Below are 18,867 nucleotides of genomic sequence, written 5' to 3'. Positions count from 1 at the left end.
CTCTTGTTTAAAGGAAATATGGATGAAACAAATGTCAAGTCAGCCCAACCTAACTAGCTAGTGACCAGCAGGAATGAGTCTTTGAGAATCATGAACTTTACTCAAGGGCCCCTTGGACCTATGGCCAATACTTTCCATGAACGCATTCTAGGACAGAGCTGTGGGTGACCTGCCATGTACTGTTTTCCTACTAAATTTCACTATAGATCACATGATTCAACAATGTATAAGCTTCAGAATGAAGTGAGTTTTTAAAAGTCTGTGTTAAGTTCTGATTTCCCAGAATTAGAAGATCTGAAAAATATATTCGTATATTTTTTTCAAGAATAAAATAGCAGTCAGTAGCTAACTTTTTGAGTGGTTATTCTGTACCAGGATCTGCATACTTTATCTCATTAAATCCTCATTTTGTTACTATTTTTATCCTTACCTTGCAAATAAAGAGAGGAAGGCTGGGAAAGTATAAATAAACTGTGTAAGGTCATACGTTCTGGAACCCTCTAGTACTATATCATTCTGCCAGTACTCATGATATTTCCAGATGACTTAGATGATATCTCAGAATTGAACAAAGGTTTTAATTTCCTCATCATTTAAATCTGCTACTTTAAAACATTAAGTGTAGGGATAATACTCTGGCAATGAACTCTTGGTTTTTTTGACAAAGTCTGGCCTTGACCTATTGTGTTTGATTAGCACAGTGTTTTAAAAAAAGGTTTTTAATGCTTTGAAGTTGAGATGCCATTCATGCTCCCTTCCCACGCAACCACTCCCTGTTGTCACATACCTCTGTAAGTTACACATTATTTTAATAGCCTCTGAAGACATTTGAGTTTATCATATCTCCTGACACAATAACATTTTCACCCACATGATCTCTTTGGTTCCCCTCTTATATTCAGTTTAGTCTCTGACATAGTCCTGATTTCACTGGCAGAGCCCATAATCATCCCACCTTTTCCATTTTTAATAAAAATCCCCTTTACCTCAAATTCTGTTAACATGGTCATAACACATATTCATTTAATGTGACTCTTTTGTAAGTTACATTGTAATATTAATAGAAAAATTGTGTTAAGAAAAGAGAAGCAGAGAAAGCCAATCTCACAGAATGGAATTTCAGACTGTCAGGTTAATGGGCAGTATTTTGGCAGATATAGGGCTTTCAGTGGTCTCCTCAAATCCTAACTTGTTGGAGTCCATTTCTGTATAAAATACAGCCCAGAAATGCCCACAGTCTCATTGTTGACCTTTGTCTGTTAGGTTAATTTCTTCTACTAATTGAATTATTTTGATACTCTTTCCTTCAGCTAAATTGAAAACAGAAATTGTACTGAATGATTTTTCTAGTCATATTTATAACACAGGAAGAATTGATGTTTTATTTTTGCCTCTTTTAAGAACTCTGACCAGTTGTCAAAAAGTAATATACAAGTAGTAATTAATGTGCTGTAATTTACTTACGTATAATTCAACTTGTTAGCAGAATTCTAAAATTTTATTGGAAATTTTTATCTTTTAGGTCTACATACCATAAAATAATGTCAGAGAAAGTGTAGAAAATATTTATCAATACATGATTTCTTTTTTGTTTGTTTTCTCTATGTAAAGTAAATGGTGGGAGAGCTAATTTGTTCTAACTACCTTATTGGAATGTCTTTGGAATATTTTTATAATCTGTAAAAGATGTATCCTACATTCCAGAGAATGATCATATCATAATGAAAACATTAGCCTTCCTGTCAGTTTTCAACTTTCTAATCTTTTAGAATTTAGATCAAATTCTCTGCTTGAATTGACAGTCCCTACCTAATCCCTCCAAATTCTGGGAGCTTTACATATTATCATTTTAGCACTTAATGGAATATAACTATACACAGTGCAGACATAAATTCAAAATGCCTATAATTAAACAGAATAAACTCATTTTTTAGGGATGTGCCTTCATACTAAAGACCACTCAAATTACTTGAGGAATTTCCTAAAGAGTAATCAAATATTGTTTGTGATACATGTTTTTCTCAATTACTTAATGTGCCTTGTTTGAGGGGTATTTGCATCTGAAATATTTACCTTCCTTGCAATCACTTATTTAGCTAAGGAAAAATATATTACCTGTAATAAAGTGTCTAGGAGCTAAATAAACATTCCTCTCTCTCTCTGGTCAATAAATTTAGGAGAGCAACTTTTAAAATTCACCTGACTCCATTAGTAGCAGTCAATCAGCCTAAAATTATCCACAGATTATTAATGCATCATTTCAAGCCAAAAAGGGCTTGATTCACCAGGAAAGTGTGGGTTTATTGGCACGAAATGGCTCTGCTAACCAAAAACATCAGAGTCATTATTATGTAATAATAATGTTGATTGGACTTAGAATATTCTGGATTTTAGGAAAGGGTGCGGAGTAAAGTGTCCTGTGCCCCACAGAATCAGTATCCTTTCCACTTCTCTTCTGCATTTGTCTACATTCAAAGTGAGGGTGCTCATCCTTACAGGATATGATTTAGATACTTTAATAAGGTGTGAGTGAGATTTCAGCTCTGCAGTGGAAACACAAGAATTTCCTTCAGTCTAGTACTTGATTTGGTTTATTTGTGCTTCAATAAAATCCACAAATCCTCACAATGCTATTTTCTAAATTTCTATTGGATTTTTCAAAGCTTAGAGAAAAGTTCATGAGATTTTCAGATTAACGTAGCTAAATAGAAATATTTTTATTGATATATATTCTGAAGATGTTTCTCCCATGTGTATACTACTTAAGTGTTTCCTGATCACTCATAGCCAAAGTGGCTTGAGTATTAGAGCCGACAAAGTGAGAAAATAGAAAAAAAGAACATATATACATTCAATGTGTGTGTATCTATATACATATATATATATATGTATACATAAATTTGAGCTTTATAAGAAGCCATTATTGTGCCATTATTGGAAGGTTTTTATTGAGTATTTTTTTAACCTTCTCCTTCCTTGAAGACAGGAAAAAATATCTATATATATAAATTTACTAATTCTGTAAATTAATATATAAGTATATAATTTATTATATATAACTTACTAATATATACTTATTAAATATATTTGCTTATATTTACTGAGATATATATATATATATATATATACATCTTGGTAAAAATACTCATGCCTGAAAGCTGACAGCAAATTACAATCCTCTAAAAGCATACAGATAGCAATCAAATTAATCTTCTTAAAATATTTCCAGTCACATTCCTTCCCTGTCGCCAAACCATTCATGGATTCCATTTACTTAAAAAAAAAAAAAAAGTCCCACCAACTCCTTACCCAGACATTCAAAGCTCCCCATGGTACATGCCCAACCTCTGTTGGCAACACTTCCCACTCTGTCCTTCTCACACAATATGCACATCTTATTTCTTATTTTTCTCACTCTATTCTTCCTTCTCAAAATGGCCACCCCTGGCTTTTTACATGTCTAAATTGTACCTACCCTCCAAGGGCTAGCATAAATCCCACTTTGACCAGGAAGCCTTTCCTGATTTTATCTGGAGGCGCTAATTTCTCATGCTTCTGAACTACCAAAACATTTTATTTCTGCCTCTCACTACACTCATTACTTTTTATTTTGTATTGTACTTGTTTTCATTATGAGCCATTACCTTCTTTAAGCAAAGTCTGTATCTGAGCATAATTGACCTTTGTATTCTTCACAATGCGGTGCATAGTATGTCTCAACATATTTTTGACTCATGCAAGGCCGTAATAGCAGAAAAGTTACTATGACAACAACAGTCATGATTACTAACATTAATTGAGTAACTTTTAAGTGCAAAACACTGGGTTAAGAACTTGACACTCACCAGGGAGAAACTAAAGTATATAAAGTATAAAAATCAATTTCCTTGAATGTAAAAATTCTGGGTATGTGTCTGTCCAAAATTACCACTAAATAATTTTAGGAATGATCAACAAAAAGACAAACGCTGTTTCTTTGATTCAAAGTGAGTACTATAACATTGTGTGCTACTTCAATGATAGCTCAAAACCCTAAACGTTCCCCACTTTTTTATAGTTGGGAAGATTTTCTAAATGATATACATTTTAAAGAAAAGATCATCAATTTCTGATGCTGTTCACAACCACAAACCCTGAGAAGGTGAAGGGAATGCTGTTAAATGCTACTGAAGCTTAGAAAAAGTGTTTTCAGACCTCATTCATTTCCTCTGTCAGAAAGGAAATATTGTGTTCAGACAATAGGAAAAGAAACTAGTAATAGAAATTGCTGCAAATTCTGTTTGTGTTGATCCTTCAGATTCAAACCTTTCATTTCATGGGCTGTGGCCGTTAAGAAGAGAGCTGGGCGGGCTGGATTATTCATTTCTATAATTAAAGAGATACCCAGTCATTGAAATATAATGCCCTTCTCTGTGACTGACAGCCGCTATGATTGGATGTTAGCAATGGGCCACATGGAAGATGAATTCAGGTAATCTCCATTTTTTTTTCCTCCTTCTCTCAGAAATGCCTCAAATTGACACTAATTTGATAGTCTCAAATCCCAGAGCCCCTTGGATACTGAGAATGGAATGTAAAGAAATTCTCCTTGGTGTCAGTCAGTAACTTTCTCTTTTCTTTGGGTTACAAAAGGTGATTGACAGGAAGAGAAGGACTGCTCAGTGCTACAACAGAGAGGAACCTGAAAACTGCAGTAGCAGACATCTGCTGTGGATTTTTTTTTTTCTAATTGGGACCAGTGATGATGAAGAATAGATGATAAGAGTTCATGGGCAGATGAATAACTTTAACAGCCATTGTCAAAGTCAGATGGCACAACAGAGAAGCCCCAACTAAAATAAAGCCATAGATCGCTGAAGATATTTCCCTTATTCCCTTTATCCATTCACTTAAGATAAGATTAAGGATAAAAGGTAAAAATACAAAGACACCTACTCTGCATTTTTCATTGCCTAGGACTTCCCCATAAAATATATTATCCCCAACCCCTTACTCTGTGCACATTGTAGTTGAGTAGTAAATACGAGCTGAATAAAAGAAAGAGAAGAAAAAACAGAAAAATATACTCTTCCTCAAAAACAAAACAGTAAAGCAAGTTGCCTATTTGTAGTATTTTAAGTGAACTGCAGATGACCTGAAAGAGGGCACACACAAACGCATGCTGTAAGTGCCAGAGATGAATACTCTGAGTGGAACAGAGACGGCCACTGGAGCAGAAGTAGATGCAGCCGCTGTCAGCACTCATTGCTCTGCTCTCGTCAGATGAGTTTTTGCGCACCAGCCCAGATCCAGCCAGATCTCAGGCGCTTGATTTTGCGTTGCCTTATAGTTCATTTACACTTGCAGCATTATCTGGAAAAACTTGCTCAATACCTGTTTCAAGGAATATACATTCAGTAGCAACAGGGCAACAAAAGCAGAGCAAGTGGGCAGGTATTACAAAAACACTGTATCCAGCACTCTAGAAAGCAGTTTTACCCCAAATAGCACTTTCCAAAGACAAGAAAATCAAAGCAGAAAAAGAAATATATTATATTACCACTAGTTTAGAATTCCAATTAATTCATTACCTAGCATAAGCATTCGAAGAGGAAATCTGAATTATATAAGCTTTGGAATATAAACTCCACATGTTTTCCCTGCCCTCCTGTCAGCACCCAGAAGACTTCCTAGTATATATATAGCTGGCTTACGATTATTTGTTGAACTAATGAATATGCAAAAGTATTCACAATGCTGGGCCATCTCCCAGATATTGTTCGGAGCTCAGATGATCCAAGACTCACCCAGAAATAGAAAACACCCTGGGCACTTCCAGTTCCACACTGGCTTCTACATATTTCCTACTTGATTGCTTTAGAAAATCCAAGCAGGGCTTGTTTAATTCACAGCAAGTTTTGCAAGTTGCTAAAAACACAACTTCAGCTCAAACCCTTGCCCTTTTCATCTTCACTATCTTATACAATCTTATGTTACATGTTCTTTTATTACAAAGGCTTCCTTTTACACCCTCTGAGGAGAGAGTATGCATGAGGAGTCACATTTGAGTTGCAGATACCACCTGGATGCAGTTCCTTTGTGCTATTGTCTTTCGTAGAAAATAGCCTGTCAAGTCTGCTAAGAGAAAGAGTTCAAGGTCAAGAATAGATTCTCCAGCTTTGCAAAGATACCGTTCCCCATCCCATGGGTAGATCATCTTAGTATAGAAAGAACAAGACTGTCAGTAGTGCTGAAATGACATTCTGCCATGTACCAGTTACACCAGCAGGTGACCTTCACAGGGAAAATGTATACCCTTCATTCACTCATTTACTCAGCAAATATTTTTAGAGCATTTAGCTCATGTAAGCTCTGTGCTGTGACCTTGGTTAAAGAAGTGCATACACCGTTCTTGCCTTCAAGGAGCTCACAGTCTAACAGCGGAGATGCAAGGGTGATCCTTGGCCAAATTCCTCCTTATGGGACAGAAAATGCTGCCCAAAATTGGCAGAGGAAAAAATGACTCTGTCGTTCTCCCTACCCGAAAATGACGATGAAAATTACAAAGCATGTGATTATTCATTTTAACTTAGTTACAGTAATTTCTGTGTGCCCAAACATTATAATACAACATAAGTAAACAAGTACTGCAAGAAATATAACATATAATGCACCAAAGTTCCTATTAAAACTCTGTTTATCCAAAAACTATTCTTTTGCTCTATTTGAATGTTGCCATTAAATATTAGTCTTCTCTTGGGGCTGGCCTGGTGGTGCAGCTGTTAAGTTTGCACCCTCAGCTTCAGTGGCCCCTGATTTGGATCCGGGGTGTGGACCCACACACTGCTTATCAAGCCATGCTATGGCAGGTGTCCCACATATAAAGTAGAGGAAAATGGGCATGGATATTAGCTCAGGGCCAGGCTTCCTCAAAAAAAATTAATAGTCTTCTCTTTGTTAAACCGGCCTCAAATGAGATGATGGAATCATGACTAGATTTTATCACTGCTAGTCATTCTGCCCCAGGGAAGGTATTCAGACAGGTGAGAATTTCTCCCCCTTTTGTTTGAATTACTCACCTGTGTCACCCAAATCTTCCAAAAAAGGAAAATAAAAAAAAGGCAGAGAGCCTAACATTGCTTACATTTAAAAATTCCTCACTGGGAAAGGACTAAAACTAATGCTATTTGACTTAAACACTCTTTATTATCACTCACAGCACTTAATAAATCAGTCAACAGTAGAAAAATGCTTTGACAAGTTCTATTTCTTCATGACACAGAATTGCATCTCATTACTCATTATAAAGAACTATAGAGGCGGGTTCAAGATGGCGAGGTAAGAGGACCCTGAACTCACCTGCTCCCCAAACACACACCAATATGTGAAACAACTTCCTCTGAAGAAAACTTAAAAACTAGCTGAGAAACTCCTGGGTGAAGGAGAGAAGGCCTACACTGAAGCGGGGAGGTGAGGCTGGGGCACAGTCTAGCCAGAAACCCCAGCCCAGCACAGCACCCCACAGTCAGGAGGGAACTCAAAACCCTGAGCTACTCCCTGAGGAGGGAAAGGTTTGAACCCCTGCATCAGGCGCCCCTAACTTTTAAGACCTGCACCTGAGAGACAAGCCCCTAAAACATCTAGTTTTGAAAACCAACAGCCGGCTTCCATGAGACCCCCAAAGCTAGAGAGATGGGAGAGAAGAATGGGCGCCCCCGGACTCCTCTGCTCCAAGAGGCAGAGTGGAGGCCGCTGGTGGAGGGGTTCCTGGCCTCGTTGGGGAGGCCCATTTACTGGTCTCCGAGAGTGGGCCTGGCGGGCAGGCATCTGACTGGACACACACTTGAGGCCTGCTGGGGAACTCTGCAGGCCCGGAGCCTGGCGGGCGCCGTCTTTGCCTTGCTCTTGCCCTAGGATGCCTTTTTTTTTTTTTTTTTTTAAACTCTAGGCTTTTTCTTGTTGCTTTCCCTGTGGACGTCATCTCTATGTTCTCCTGAGCACTCCAGAGTGCCAGTATCTCCCAGAGGGGGACTTTTACACGCGACTGGCGCCCTGGTTTTTACTTCTGGTGTCCCAGTCTTTCTAGCTGCTGCTCCGGGGATGTCCCTCGATTGTAGGCTCTGCTGGGCAGAGGGGCTTGAGTTTCTGGGTCCCACAGAAGTATAACAAGGGAGAGAGTTCTGGGCAGGCTACCACCTCTGGACACTGCACAGACAGCTGACTGAAACACCCCCCCAGTTTTTCTATTAAAGAGACCTGTTTGCTTGTCCAGAAGCTTTCACCTGAATCTTAAAAAAAAGAGAGAGAGAGAGCTCACAGATAACAGAGAACAAATTGCTGGTTGCCAGAAGCGAGGGTGAGAGGTGGGCAAAATGAGTAAAGGGGGTCAAAAGGTACAAGATTGCAGTTATAAAATAAATGTCATGGGGGTATAATGTGCAGCATGATTGACTGTAGTTAATAATACTGTATTGCATATTTGAAAGTTGGTAAGAGAGTAAATCTTAAAAGTTTTCATCACAAGAAAACATATTTTGTAACTCTCTGTGGTGATAAATGTTGGCTAGACTTACGTGGTGATCATTTCACAATATATACAAATACCGAATCATTATGTGGTACACCTGAAACTAATATAAAGTTATATGTGAATTACACCTCAATTAAAAATTTTTAAAAAGAATTGTATTTAGGCTTAACCCAAAGAAGAGAGTCACTTCTGATTTCAGCAAGTTCTCCAAAATGGCAGGCGAGCAAAAAAAGTAATCAAAATCCAGTAAAGTCAGTGCTATGATTGATAACATACATAGTCCCATGAAAGGAGCCTCAAATCCTGCCTTCTCAGGGCAGCCTTCCAAAAGAAGGTCATTGCTAGGATGAATCTTTCATGCTGAATAGGAATTATCCAGGAGAAGGAGAGAAGGAAAAAAAAAGGAAAATGATTCAGAAAGAGAAACAGACATACCAAAAAATAAGAAATTGCATTAAAATCTAACTCAGAGGGAAGAAAGACTATGTCCCACAATGGGCACTAGAAGAAGTTGAATTTAGCTAAAATACATATTAAAATGTAAGTTGAGGTATGTGCGGAGGTGGAATTAGGGATGACAGTAGAAGGCGCAAAAAGTTAGACAAAGAATAGAGAGATAAAATGTTCAATAGGTTGATAGGTGGGAAGCAAGTTTGGCCAAGATCATGAAGGATGTTATAAAACTTTGATATGAAATTTGAACTTGATCCACAGAATGGTGACCTACGAATAATTTTAAAGCTTCTCAGATCTATGATTGAGAGAACCCACTGTGACTCCAGTGTGTAGAAAGGGCTAGAGATGTGATAAGGGTGCAGACTGGAAGGAATCAGGAGGTTCTAACGCTTATTGAAGATAGGCATGGACAGGAACTGACAGTTTTCAAAACATTTAGATGACTGAGATAAGATGGAAGGCGAGGGGAAGGGATGAATCAAGTGTGTTTTCAAGAAGAATGTTACTAAAGGTTAATAGTCCTCTGTTAAAAAATGTCCAAGTCTAAAAGAAAATATATTATTTTTCTTTTTTAGAAAGTATATTCTTTTTTTTTTTTTTAAAGATTTTATTTTTTCCTTTTTCTCCCCAAAGCCCCCCGGTACATAGTTGTGTATTCTTCGTTGTGGGTTCCTCTAGTTGTGGCATGTGGGACGCTGCCTCAGCGTGGTCTGACGAGCAGCGCATGTCCGCGCCCAGGATTCGAACCGACGAAACACTGGGCCGCCTGCAGCGGAGCGCGCGAACTTAACCACTCAGCCACGGGGCCAGCCCCTAGAAAGTATATTCTTATAGGATCTTATCTAAGCTTTGCAGCATTCATTTCCCAATAAACAAGACTTTTCATAAGATAAAAAAATCTTAGACTTATAAATCCAACTTCACAAAAAAGGAGAATAAAATTAAACATAACCCAAATAAAATAAATTACCTGTTTATTATTTTACATGTTCTTAGCTATCTATACACTTGTTCTTTTTATGTAATTTAATAGGTTTATTAAGGTATAATTAACTACAATAAAATATACCCATTTTTCATTGAATAGTTCAATGAGTTTTGATGAATATATACTCTCAAGCAAACACAACCAAAATAAAAATATAGAACATTTCCATTACCTAAAAATATTCTCTCTCTTCACTGTCAGTCTCACCACCGCTCTCAGACCCAGACAGCTACTGATCTGTTTTATGCCACCTTAAATTAGTTTTGACTGTTATGGGATTCCACATAGATAGATAGAACCATACACTATGGACTCTTTGTACCTGACTTCTTTCACGCAGCATAACGTTTTTGAGATTCATCCATGTTCTTAAGTATATCAGTAACCTGTTTCTTTCCTGAGAAACTGAGTGTTTCATTGTATAAATGCACCACTGGTTATTTATCTACTACTCTGTTGATATATATTGTGGTTGTTTCCAGTTTTTGACATTATGAATAAAGCTGCTTGTACATTCACATAAAAGACTTTTAGTGGATATATAGTTTTTCTCTAGAATCCTCGTGATTATCTAGTTATATAATAATGCTACTTGGGAATAAAGACAAATGCACTTCTCCCTTTCAACTTTGTACACCTCTTTTAAAAAATTGCCTCATTTCACATCCTGAGAACTCCTGTGTGTATAATATTGGATAGAAGTGGTGAGAGTAGATCTGGTCTTTTTTCCTAGTCTTAGAGGGAAGGTATTATTATTGATTTTTAATTATTAAGCCAGTCTTGCATTCCTGAGATTAATCTCAATTGGACATGATGTATTGTTGTTTTTGTATTGCTGGATTCAACTGGTTTATATTTTCTTAAGGCTTCTGTGTATTTGTGCTCATGAAGAATATTTATCTTAATTTTATTTTCTTACAATTTTTTGTCTGGTTTTGGTAATATGATGATTCTAGCCTCATAATGACTATTTTGGAGTGTACACTGGACATTTTGAATATTATACTATTGAGTGTCTGAACTTTGTTGTCTTACTTTAAAGAGAGTTGAGGTTTGGTTTAGTAGCAATGAAGTAACCTGAAGATGACCTTTTACCTATTTAGGATTTTTCCCTTTCCTTCCTCCCATCCATTCTTCCTCCCTTTCTTTCTCTCTTTCTTTTTATACATTCTTATGGAAGGTCTAGAGTAGCCATTACCCTAGAGTTTTTTATTTTTAACTACTACTGAGTCATCATCTTTCTGGGATTTCTATCAATACCTCAGTTTTCCAAAGAGGTCTCTCAACTCTGATTGGTTAGAAATTTAATATCTCCTGGCTAAGTGTGAGCTCTAGACATCGTTCATCTTTCAGCTCCCTGGTAGTTCTTTGCCCAGCCTCAGGGAGATTCACCCTACACATTCACAGTTTAGTGTTCAGCAACAGATTCAAGGGGATCCTACTCTGCGCTCTTTTTCTGTGTAGTTCCCTGCTCTCCAGTACTCTGCCTCACTAATAACACCTGCCTCATTTTCCCTGAAGTCCAAACACTATGTCCTCAACCAGTAGGGTCACTGTCCTCTAGCTTGGATTACCATCTCTGAGCCACCATGTGGAAAGTTTTGGCAGGCAGAAATCTAAGGCAACGGGAGAGCTCACCTTATTCATTTTGTTTCTTTTGGATATCACACACTTGGCTAATGTCTAAAAAAAGCTTTTCATATGTTTTCCAGTTTTCTTATGTTTACAGTGAAAAGTCAAATCCAGTATTAGTTACTTCAACATGGCTGTAAGGAGAATTCTATTAGTGTATTTGTATTACAGAAAATATTATATTAGATAGAAGAATGCTAAATGATGTCACGCATTTCCAATAGACTTTTTAAAATAGCTTCAGCAAATTTGCACATTGTAACTCTTACTCTCAATGTCTCCATTTCTTAGAAAACAATTATCTAGTAACATAAAGTATTTTATTTTTCTGGAAGTTTTAGTCATAGGAAAACGTAAATTACAGATAAGGTGAGTTTAAATTTATGCGAGTTTTAAGAAAATATTTTTTTCTAAGTCCAGTCATTGAACAAGTTTACTAACGAATTCTCTGTGTCAAGAAACCTATGTAGGAAAGGAGGTTACAAGTCGCAGCTGAGATCTGGCAGAAGGTATGGGGGAAAAGAGAGCTGATGAAATGTGTAGACTGACAGGAGTGATGGGTAGTGGGAAATCTCACAAAGCACCAATCAAACCCTACTTCAAATATCCAATTTAAAAACTTGACGGATAAGAAAACTGTTTTCTTTGTGAGTTTTATAATCAGGTGAATTTTCCTTCAAATATTATAAACAAACAAACATTCTTTTTTTTTTTTAAAGATTTTATTTTTTCCTTTTTCTCCCCAAAGCCCCCCAGTACATAGTTGTATATTTCTCGTTGTGGGTTCTTCTAGTTGTGGTATGTGGGACGCTGCCTCAGCGTGGTCTGATGAGCAGTGCCATGTCCGCGCCCAGGATTCGAACCAACGAAACACTGGGACGCCTGCAGCGGAGCGTGCGAACTTAACCACTCGGCCACGGGGCCAGCCCCACAAACAAACATTCTTGAACGCACGTCTCAAGGATGTAGTTTCCATGTCCTCTTCCATGAGATGACTGGTGAATTAGTTTAATCATGGAATTAGGTTAGTGTAAATGCTAGGCTGACAGAACATCATGTAAGTGATATACTTCTCGAAAAATGTAGAAACGATAAAACAACTCAAAAGAAGGATGGGGAAGTGAAAAGTAGGGAGGGATGGTAAGTTCTTTGATTACCTAATCTTTATTAGCCCGATGTTAAATTAATTATTTTAAAGCTGATAAATCAGGAAGTGGGATCATAAGCCTATTTAAAATAAAAATAAACACAAGGAGAGATAAATTATTGACTAATATCAGGTGGTAAAAGAGAGAGAAGAAAAGGGAAAGGAAGAGGAAACACTCTAAATTTTATCCTTAATTTTAGAATGGAATAGAAATTGTTGAGAGAAATAAAAGACTGAAGGTCTTATGTAAAGTTATAGTTACAAAAACAAAACAAGAGAAAATTATAACTTTCTAGATGTCAGAAGATTGTGAACAAAAATATTAAATAAAAAGCAGACATAGTGTGAGACCTTAAAAATATATAAAAATAAAAATTTAGAAAGGCATAACATTCTATAGCAGGAGAGTAAACAACTTTCATATCCTAAATGATAATGGGCTTTATCCAATTATTATGAAGGAAAGTGATGTTCAGATTGGATCAGAAAGCAAATCCAAACACTACTTTTCATATAATTAGATACATCCAAAGAATGTAATTCAGATGAGGTGGAAACAAAAAGGTGGACAATATATTCAAATCAAATGCAACCAAAGCAGAATAATGACCTTAATATCAGATAAATTGGAATCAAGCCCAAAAAATATTGAGAAAAATAACAAAACTTTATAATGCTAAAGATTGTAGTCCATGATGAAGATGTTGTAATTATGAAGATCTGTTCTCTAAGTAACACAGAATCAACATCGTATAAAACACATATTATAGAAAATATAGAGAGAATTAGACAAAAACCAGTAATGACATCAAAATTCCTGAAGACTATAATGCGGAATACATATTGAAAATTTCCAGTAAGATATTAAGTTTAGAACGTATTTTTAATTTTTAAGAAAAAAGCTTTCTCGTGAAGAGGCTCTCGATCTAGAAAGTCCTACCTAATTCTATCTAAACCTTCCCATTCTTCTTGAACCAGTAGGTTCTCACTTCTTTCTTATCGATAAAGGCATGTCATGCCTTTCTTGTGTTCTAGGCATATGTATTCATTTACCGTGTTGTCTCATTGAGTCATCACAAACCCCTATGTGGTATATACATACAATGGAATATTATCAGCCTTAAGAAAGAAGTAAATCCTGCCATTTGTAACAACTTGAAGGACATTATACTAAGTGAAATAAACACAGGACAGACACAGGAGGAAAAATAGCACATGATATGGCTTATATAAGAAATCTAAAATGGTCAAACTCATGGGAGCAAAGAGTAAAATGGTGATTGCCAACACCTGGGGTGGGGGGTAGGGGGATAAGGAGACGTGTTAGTCAAAGGGTGCAAACTGTCAATTATGTGAGATAAGTAAGTCCTAGAGACATATTTAGAGTCCTAGAGAACTATTAACTATGGTTAATGGTGTAAGACTGTATACTTAAAAACGTGCTAACAGGGTAGATCTCATGTTAAATGTTCTCACCACACACACAATAATAATAATAATGAATAAAAATGGTGGGAGGAAACTTCTGGAGGTCATGGATATGTTTCAAGCATAGACTGTGGTGATGGTTTCGTGGATATATACTTAACTCCAAACTCATCAAGTTGTATACATTATATATGTACACCTTTTTGTATGTCAATCATACCTCAATAGATTAGTTTTAAAAAATCACAGATAAAATAAGGAAACAAATGAGGCTCATAAACACTTATTATTTGCTCAAAGTCACCTTGCTGGTAAGTGGTAGAACCAGGATTTAAAGGCAGCTGTTCTAAGCCTCAGTTTACCTCTAAATCTATTCCAATGTAAATGGAAATATCTTTTTTCTGAAATCACATAGCTTCATAGATTAATAAATAGAATTTAAAATATTAAGTATATATGTTTATCTATTCTATCACCATGTTTGTGTGTTTAACTCTTCTCTATTTCTCCATCCCAGCGATTCCTCCTTTGGAGAAAGAGCTGTATCTCACATTTTCTTTGTACTCATCACTGTAGGTGAAATAATACTATCTACTAACTCAGAAACTGAAATAGTAAATAGTGTTCACATGATTTGGAGAAATATGAGGTTTGTGTAGGAATTCTTGCTTTTCATGTTATAGTTCTGGATAAATTGATAGCATAAGCAGGAAATCAAAAGACAAAATGTACAAATTAAGCATCAAAGCTTTCTTTCACACTTACTTTCTTCTCAACTTGCCTTCTTTCCTTCCTTCCTTCCTTCCTCTTGGTCCCCATTGCCCAAGTTCATCACCCACCAACTGACAAACATGTGTTGGATAAGCACACTTTTTATTTGTATTTTATCCTGTAAGATGATTTTTTGTTTTATTTTGAATAAACGGCACATGCTATAAATCTTCCGCTTTTTGTTTACTTTATCCAGCACTGTTTCTAAGATACATCTATGTAGCTGTGTGTATATCTTTTTGAGTTTTGTTTTTCTCCAGTGCTGTACAGTATCTCTATAGGATCACGCATTTTATTATCGGCTCTCCTGAACTGGACATCCAGCCTTTCTCCAACTCCTTACAACCACAAACATCACTCTGAAGAATAACCTCATTTGTGTGCCCTTATAGACCCATAGGAGAACTTCTTTGGGACATAGGAGTGACATTTGTACGTGATATGGCATATATAAGAAGACTTAATTTAACAAAATCAGTTAAATTAAATCATACTGCTTTCAAGAATGATAACCGATTACACTTGCACTAGTACAGGAATATTGTTATAACCCCATGTGTAACATTCCAATTTTTGATAACAAAAAGAATATGAAGTGACATCACATTGTTCTTTTCCTCCCTCTGAAAGATATTCTCTTAAGATAAAACAAGGGGCCGGCTCCGTGGCCAAGTGGTTAAGTTCGCACGCTCTACTGCGGCAGCCCAGGGTTCGGATCCTGGGTGCGGACATGGCACTGCTTGTCAGGCCACATTGAGGCAGCGTCCCACATGCCACAACTAGAAGGACCTGCAACTAAGATATACAACTGTGTACAGGGGGGGTTTGGGGAGATAAAGCAGAAAAAAAAAAAGATAAAACAAGATCTTTGATATCATTTTTTTACAGGAAACACAGGGCATACTTTACATAACTTAGAAATCCAGAGGAAAAACTGTTCTGTTGTGCACTAATTGTTTTATCAGAAATAGGCTGTTTTACAGCTAATTAGGGGGTCAAACATGGATCTGCAACTATATCAACAATTTATTCTGTATTGCTACCTTTTAAAAGAGCAGACAATATTCAGCTCACTCCTAATTACATAGGAGACTGAATCACAGTTCTTTAAATGTAGTAAAAAAGAACAATGTGTCAAAGAGGGAAACCACTCCTTGACAGTCTTATATAAAATATGACAGAAAATTCAGCCTGGTTTAGGATTTATAAGAAAATTATCCATAAATTGCATTAATTAAAAACACGCATTAACTATTGTAAAATTAACTGTTGAAAGGGGGGAAAACATGTATCAATTAAGCTTGAAGAATTTTTAATTTTCAAATCTGCCCAAATATTATCCATTAATAGCAGTTCTGAAAAACATCTTTTTGAAAAACAATGATAGTGCTGCTGAACTAGAAATCCACTTTTTTCCCATAATTTCTTCCTTAAACATTTAATAGATATAAATAGAGTTCTAAATTATCAGTATAATTCATAGGTAAATATATCAAATTATTTCATCATTAATATATACCTGATTTTTAAATGGATGAAATTGATTTTTGACCAGAAAATTACCGACCTTTAAATATGAATATTTTATAATAGTAATTTATCTTTTCTTCACTGATGATAGTATAGCTACATACAATAAACAGAAATCTCACAATCTCATTCATCACTGCATCTCCAGTGTTTATAATACTGTTTGGTATAGAGTTGATTCTGAATAAATATTTATTAAAAGAATATATTTTAATATATTTTTCTGGTATCCAAAGTGTAATGGGTTTAGAGTTAGGATTTATGGGTTTTAGTTTGAAATCATTCATTTACGGTAACACTGAGGCAAAATAGACTCAAATTCTGTGTGATCAACCTACCTTCTGCCAGGCAATGAGGTTATTTCAAAGCTGTTCTGTTTTCATAAGAGAAATGGTCTGGCTCCTTTAGTAAAGCATATTTTAAAAGAAAGAGCTATTCAACAGAAGGCAGTTCCATGAAAGAGCTCCAAGCATGGAAATCACCTGATTGCTTTTGAAAGGAATAATCTTAAGAAATAGGATAGAGGTAGGGCACATGAAGGCTTCAGACAGTAGGTAATAAGCAGCCTTGGGAACCTATGAAATAAATCTAAAGCAGGCTCAGAAATGAGAAGAAGGTAACTGCATTTATCTAACTACAGATGTAGTTTAAGAGACTTAAAATGGGGCATTGCAGTTAAGAAGAGGTTGAGATCTGAAATCACTGCTGGGGTAAAAATTACAGCTCCATCTCTTCTATGTGATCTTGGGCAACATTTTAACGCGATCCTCATCTACAAACTGGAAATAATAATAATAATATTATCAACCAATGTGGGTTATTGTGAAGATTGATAAGTTAATGCATGTAAATTTCATGACTTGTTAATAGCACTCAATAAATATTAACTTTTATCATTGAAATATTCTAGCTACCTTTTAAGACATCAACATTAACACATTGTGTGTATATATATATATATATATGGTAGTATATTTTAATTTCTATATATTTTAACTCTAATATTCTCAAACAGCATAATGAAATGGAACTTGCATTTTAGAGAACTTGCATAGGAACTGTGTGTTTATAGTTGTCAGACTTTCATTCCTTAAAAAAGCATTAGATTGGGATAAACCACCTTAAAAGGTCCCTTGGTTCCAAGGGCATGGACTACCGTACAATACTTGAACCACTCGTATTATATTCCAAAAACAAAGATCATGTGCTCTGGATCATTCTGTCTTCTGAAAACTAAAGTAACGGCACGTTCAAAGCAATATTTTATGGGAAACCACTGAGATCCTGATGAGAAAATACATATATATATGAATTATTTCTTTCTCATTATCTTTCTCCATTAGTTATTTTCAAGCCGTCAATATATACAATGTCCAAGTGGGAATTGTTTATCGGATTCTAAAATCTATTTATGCATTTTTCAGGAACTACCAAATATCACATTATATTTTCTTTTTTATTTACCAAATGCTGTCTGACACATCTCCTTCTATTTAAAAATCAAAGGCTCACCCAAGAAACTGCATCATTCCCTTGGGCGAGAATATCTGTGACAAATGTCCCAGTACTTGAGCTGCAGAGAGAATTAAGAATGCATTAGCTATTTAGCATTCCATGAGTGACAAGCATACTCGGGCCTCAATGTTGAACAAAACAGAAACCGTAGCATATAGACTTTAGGATCAACTGCGTCTCTAGTTTGACATTGATAGCAGTTATGGGAACATACTGTAGTGTTCTTGAAAAATAAGGCCCCTTTTCTGATATGACATTTATCTGAGTTATAAAATAAAACAAACCCCTCAAAACAGTGCTATAATTATTACAACCTTTCTGGAGCAGTATTTAGCAACATGTATCAAAAGGCAAACATCTGGATGATCTCTGATCTGAATGACCATTTCTAGAATTTATTCTAAAGAATGAGAGAGGTGAACAAGGATATTCTTTAGAATGCAATTACAATCCTAACCACAGCAAAAAAGTGGAAAAGATGTAATTTTTCAATGGGTGAAAACTGATTAAAATAACTATAGCAATTCATGCTAGAAATACTATGTAAGCAGTAACAATTATTTGTGGAAATACATGTATGTAATTATATTGACAATGCATACCGATACACAGAAGCATTTATGAATTTTTTGTGTGTATCTATACTGATTTGCAAAGATGTTTACAACATATCTGTAACATGAATCACCCAAAGTTTTTTGCCTTTCTGTGGTATTGTTTTCTTCTAAAGACCAATTACACTGTTTCCAGTATCTGTGTGGTAAACTGTGGAGAATCCCAAATTTCACCCCTTGTCTATACAAAGGCCATCTTTCCCTACTCAGGTTTTTTGAAAAGCAGGAAGTTGATTTCGCTTTGCTTCTGAATCAGTTTATACTGCAGCTTTAAAAA

Source organism: Equus caballus, chromosome 14 (assembly GCF_041296265.1).
Source record: "Equus caballus isolate H_3958 breed thoroughbred chromosome 14, TB-T2T, whole genome shotgun sequence".
Lineage (NCBI taxonomy): Eukaryota > Metazoa > Chordata > Mammalia > Perissodactyla > Equidae > Equus > Equus caballus.
The sequence above is the reverse complement of the archived record's forward strand: the minus strand, read 5'-3'. Positions refer to the sequence as shown.